The 6,000-nt window shown below is 37.5% G+C and overlaps 1 protein-coding gene across 4 annotated transcripts in view; it reads left to right on the top strand.

Annotated features, from left to right (window-relative positions):
• Positions 1–6,000, top strand: part of LOC122001922 (probable RNA-dependent RNA polymerase 5) — a 119,792-nt gene that overhangs the window by 21,183 nt on the left and 92,609 nt on the right. The gene's annotated exons all lie outside the window — the stretch shown is intronic.

Consider the following 6,000-nt stretch of genomic DNA (forward strand, 5'->3'; position numbering starts at 1 on the left):
AATCCAAAGTGAATAATAAATCTCAAATTTATAAAGCTAGTCAAAAATGATTTAGATCTAAGATCGCAAAGTCATCCCCTGAGAAAGCTTAACCCAACATAGTAGTAAAGAGTCGATAAAGGCACCAAACATAGTATCAGAAAGAAAAATATATACAATTCCTGTAATTATGGAAGAAGGACGGGAAGCAACATATAAGAAAGTAAGACATATAGCGAGAATACGACTAATATGATAAGTACGGGATCAAAGTCGGTGAGCCGAAAATAAGAGACTCGCGAATCAAAGGACAGACTAAGTAAAGAATCTCATGAAACGAAAGACAAGAGAAAGAAAACGGTCACTTTATAAGCAATTATATATTCAGAAGAACGAGAAAATTTTAAAATATAAATAAAGAAAGAAGCAAGAAAGAGCGGCTAAAAACAAACTCAACTTATCTATATACAAAAGAAGGAGAAAGAGACATTTATGTATCGAATGTGAAAGAAAGAAAAACAAGAGATTCAACAAATAAAATATATTAAAGACGAATGTAAGGTATTAGTAAACTACGGAGAAATAAAGAGCGAAGCGATTTTCATCAACTTTTAATGGTTTAGGTGAAAACTTAACTTAGTAATTTAATTAGCCAAATAGTAAATTTAATTTTATCGATTCAAACTCAGAAGTAAAACAAACTTTAAACGAGATGCACAACGGAAAAGTCGCTGGACCGATGATATTCCGACAGAGGTATGCAAGTGCTTGGGAAACAAGGTAATGAACATTTACAAAATTATTTAATACGATATCAAAATGAAAAATGCCTAATCAATGGAGGATAAGACTTAGTTCCCTATATAAGAATAAGGAGACGTATAAAAATCAGGTAAACTATAAAGGTATTAAACTAACGACCATACTTGGGGAAAAGTAATAGAAAAAGATTAAGGAAGGAGACTACACGTAAAATCAATTGTTAACGCCTGAAGGTCCCGTGTTATACATCTTCTTAGACAATTAATCTAAAATACTGAGCAAAACAAGATTACATAATGTTCATCAGAAAAAGCTACAGACAGTCTCAAGAAAAATTATACGGAGAATTTTAAAAGAGAGGTGTTAGGTAACATATATCGAACTAATTAATGATACGAGACTTAACGAACACCCGCAGTAAAGACTGTGGGGAGTAATCACATTTCCAATAAAGCACAGAGTTACATCAAGGATCCGCAAGTCCCTATCTTTTACATTAATTACGACTCAATCGCATTATTCAACACAAACAGCGCTGTTGTCGTATTTATATTATTTGCAGACGAGACACGCGAGTAAATGCTAAGCTAAAAATCTGAGGAAACATCAAGGGAAATGTTTTAAGTTTAAGAGATTAAAGACAAAATATATGGAATTTAAGTTTAGTAATATTAAAAGTAATGAACAATTGTTAAGATAGAGAGGATCAGTCCTAACCGAGATTTAATATTTAGATCATTTTTACAAAACGACGGGGGATCGAGAAGCCTTACATGTATCAAGGCGAGGCGAGTGAAATTGAGGAGCGCCGAGTGTTTTATGCGACCAGAAGTACCTCTTAAACTTAAAGGTAATTCTATAAAATCGCAGCTAGATCCGCTTATATTATACGGAGTCACACTCGGCACACGAGCAAAAGATAAGAGTCAGTAGACGAGTGATGTTGGCCTGACGCGCGATATCAAGACGGACAAAATAGAGCATTGTAGAAAGCCAAGAGTCAGATCTATCGAGGAAAACCCAGAGACACGCTTAAGACGTAACTATACGTATTTATCGATCAATAAATGTTCCAAGGAAGGCCGTGAAACTTCGATAAATACGCATATCAAACGAGAAGAGGAAGACCCGACTTGGTTAACAACAATAAAACAGGATAAAATTTATTTAAATATAGATGATGATATAATAGGAGATAGAGCTCAATGGCGTAAAAAGATTCATACAACCGACCCCACCTAGTGGGAAAAGGCTTGGTTGTTGTTGTAATATTAGATTTAATGAGACAATTTGTAAGATAGGAGATGATGAGTTGCCCGAACTAAGAGTTTTAAATATTTAGGATCATTTTTTGCAGAACGATGGAGGGATTAAGAGAGATGTCTTACGTAGAATACAAACAGGATGATTGAAATGGAGGAGAACGTCGGATGTTTTATGTGACTTTAAAGTACCTGTAAAACTTAAAGGAAAGTTCAACAAAATCGCAGTTAGACCTGCATGTTATATGGAGTTGAATGTTGAGGTATAATTCGAGCACATGAGTAGAAGATGAGAGTTGCAGAGATAAGAATGTTAAAGTGGACGCGTGGACACAGTGGACGAACGGAATAAGAATGAGAGCATTAGAGAGAAATCGAGTTGCATATATCGAGGAAACCTCAGACACGCTTAAGATGGTACGAAAATGCATTAATTTAGTAATAAATGCCCAATTAAAGCGTATGTAAAACTATGATAAAACATATATCGTGACAAGGAAGAGGAAGACCAAAAGACTTAGTTAGCAACAATAAATAAGATAAAATTTATTTACATAGATGATGATATAATAATAGATATAACTCAATAATGTTAAAGGATATATATAGTCGACTCCCACCTAGTGGGAGCAAGACTTTGGTTATTGTATACTAAAACATACAATTAATTTTTCATGCATCGAAAACCTTACTAAAAGTTATGATAAAAGAATTAAAGGTGCTTAGACATGAATATTAAACAAAAATACTACACATACGGATGTTATTTTAGCGACTACTGCCACACACCCTCACGCACCTTCCCAAACCTACACCCCCGGCTGACCGAATCCTCTTCATCGAACCCTTCTTCTTACAAACCCCTTCCGACGCAGCCATCTACCCTCCTTCCTCCCCTTGACTCCAGTCCCTTATTCTCGACCAACACTCCCCTACAAGGGCCGCTTTCAACCCTCCAGCATCCAAGGCAGTGTAGATTTTAAAATTTTCAACATTAAAATTCCACAAAAGTCGAGCAGAATTCAGTCAGTGGTGGTAAAAATAATGAAACCCTCCCTAACACCAGTCCATTTTCCTCAACAAGAGCACCCCTCTCAGCTCCTTAACCCTTCCAGCATCCCTCTAAGGCAGAAACAACAGATTTTAAATTTCCATCATCAAATTCCAGCCAAAGTCGATAGAACTTCCGTCAAAATATAGCGTTAACCCTCCTCCCTTGACACCAACCTTTTTCCTTCGACATAACAACACCTCCTCGACTCCTCAGACCTCCTTCCAACGTCCCCATGGCAGGAGCAAATCTCGAAAATTCCAGCATCAACATTTTCCAATCAAAAAGTCGTTAGAACTTCATCAAATCGTCGTAACAATTGAAAAATGTATTCGTTAACAATAAAACATGTATCAAACATTAAAACATACATAATATGATCCATATAGTGTAGAAAATGATGTTAGAAATCTTGTCTTAGAGTTTTGTAGGCGAAAAGATATTGAGCATGACTTAGGAGAATGACGTGAAGCGATCTGACATCGTTCTTCTGCAATTTCCCCTAGAGTTGCTAAGGGTAGGGAAGATAAAGGATGACTGCAATAATACGAGGGGAAAAATCTTCTCAATGAAATATATTTAAAAGGGTAGGGAAGGTTAGTTGGCTAGCTAATTGGGTCGGGTCCATTAATTCATTACTTAACATATTAGTTATTCAGACCCCTTTTATATATATATATATATATATATATATATATGACGACCTTAAAATCAATTAAATAACATAAAATTATTTTTTTAAAATTTTATTATTGGCACTACATTGGTATTCATGGTTGTAAGCGTCTTCTAAGGTGTATTATGATAATCTATGTTATCATTAGTTCATGAAGGCAATTCTGCTACTTGCACAATACTACAAGTGAGACAACTGGCGTTTAAAATCCGTGATAAAAGGTAATACATTTTCAGCTCGCCGCTTAACCGGACATTGTGTACGCCCGGTGTCGCTGCGCCTCGAGGCCCCGCATCCACGTCTCACGTGTATGGCGACGCGTCCGGACGCGTCGCTAGAGCGCATCTGGACTTGTAGTGTGAGCCTGGCGATGCATCCCACAAGCCCAACAATGCGTTTGGACTCTCGTCGAGCAAGCCGATGATGTGTCCTGACACGTCGTGCGAACGTGTCCGGACTCGTCACGCGAGCCCGACAGCGCATCAAGACCCATCGCATGTGGCTGACAACATGTTCGGACCCTCTAATAATTGTTATTTAGAGAAATCATTTAATGGTGCTGATACTTCTCCCACGCTGTCTCCCACAAGAAATGTTGACTTCTATAAACGACGCTAAAATATTCCAGTTAGGAATAGGAGAGATGGTCAAGGCGGTTAAAAATCCACGCATCAAGATCCACAATTCGAATCAACACAAGAACAAGGGGAGATCCCTTAGAAGTCAACACTAAGTGAGGAGGGAGCCAAGGCGTACCTCTGTTAGTCCACTCCGATTCACAAGTTAGGCTAGAGAATAAGAATAAAAACGGAGAAATAATGCACAAAGTGAAAAAGAGGAGAGCAGGAGAGGAGAAATCCTATGTTTTTATGCTGCAACCTCTACCTTATATATTATTGAAGAGGCGACCTCTATAGACGTCCCTTCCCTTGATATAAAGGAGCACTTATGAACCATTTAAAGAGTAGATTTGCTCTCTTTAATCGGCGCCATAACTGATAAAGTAAATAGCGTAGTTCTAATTACTTGTTTGTGAAGGTTTGTGACGGTTTTGCGACGGTCTTCAAGTAACTGCCGTTGAAAAGGTACAGTTCTTGCGACGGTTTTGGTGATGAAAGGGCGCTCAGTAACCGTTTAATATAAGATATCCACTACCAAGTACTTCACGTTTTTCTTTCTTCAAACGTTGCCGAGTCCTTCTCATCATTCTTGTACATACTGTTGAACTATTCCATGACTTGGACTATCTGAGTTGAATCCTTGCCGAGTCATCTCATAACTCGGCCTAACTTGGTCGAATCCCTACTGAGTTATATTTCGATTGGCCAAGTTCCTAAAATGACTCGATGACTCTTGGTGAAGACAGCGGTTTGACGTGGCTTTAAGTTTGACTTTGACTTTGACTTTGACCTAATCCAACTTGACTATACTTTGACGTAAACTAGGTAAACTATACACCATGTGGACCTCTTAACCTATCTCCTTATCATTCGCCTTCTTTCTTAGTCTAGTTAAAGGAGACATACATAGCTAGACAATTAGTACAACAACCGTATTAGAATATATCGTATCCAAAACCTAACCCGTTAATGACTTGCAAACTTAAAATATTTTTCATTCATTTGAATTTGTAAAAAATCTTGGAGACCCTTGAGTTTTACCTCCCGCATCGCGCTCTTTGTCTTCCTCACTAGGCACGTTGTTAGGGTTTGAATTTCATCCTTTATCCTTCTTCTAAGCAACATATTGTAAGTGTCTTCCTCTATTTCACTTTGCTCATATTCTTATGGAGTCTTTGTTATGGTTTGAGAACACCCCAACTATCTATACTGAAATCGAAACTCTGCTCTTCGTGCTAAATTTCATATTCCTATAGACCAACAAATACACATTCCTTCTCCTCAATGCTTGCATTAACCTCCCGAACGGTTTGTCACCTTTTTCCTTGGACAACTAGCAGGGGGGCTACGTTTCCCTTTCCGAATTGTTTCACTGCACCTTTATAATCATAATCTTTAAGGTAGAACAAGCACCAAGAAGATCAAAAAACTGCTTGGCCTTGAGAAATTCTTGTATCTTATGCTCCCATTGTTCGGCTTTAGAGTTTTGATATTTAACTGTGATAAACGCTTGAGAAACACATATTGATTGACCAAAAGACTGCAATACCAGATAATACCGTTTGATGAACTAAAATTAAATAGAAGACAAAGTAAAATAGGAACACTCACTTTCATTGTAGAATCTGCCGTAAACTCTATGAGTTCTGC

Source organism: Zingiber officinale, chromosome 7A (genome assembly GCF_018446385.1).
Source record: "Zingiber officinale cultivar Zhangliang chromosome 7A, Zo_v1.1, whole genome shotgun sequence".
NCBI classification, from domain to species: Eukaryota; Viridiplantae; Streptophyta; class Magnoliopsida; order Zingiberales; family Zingiberaceae; genus Zingiber; species Zingiber officinale.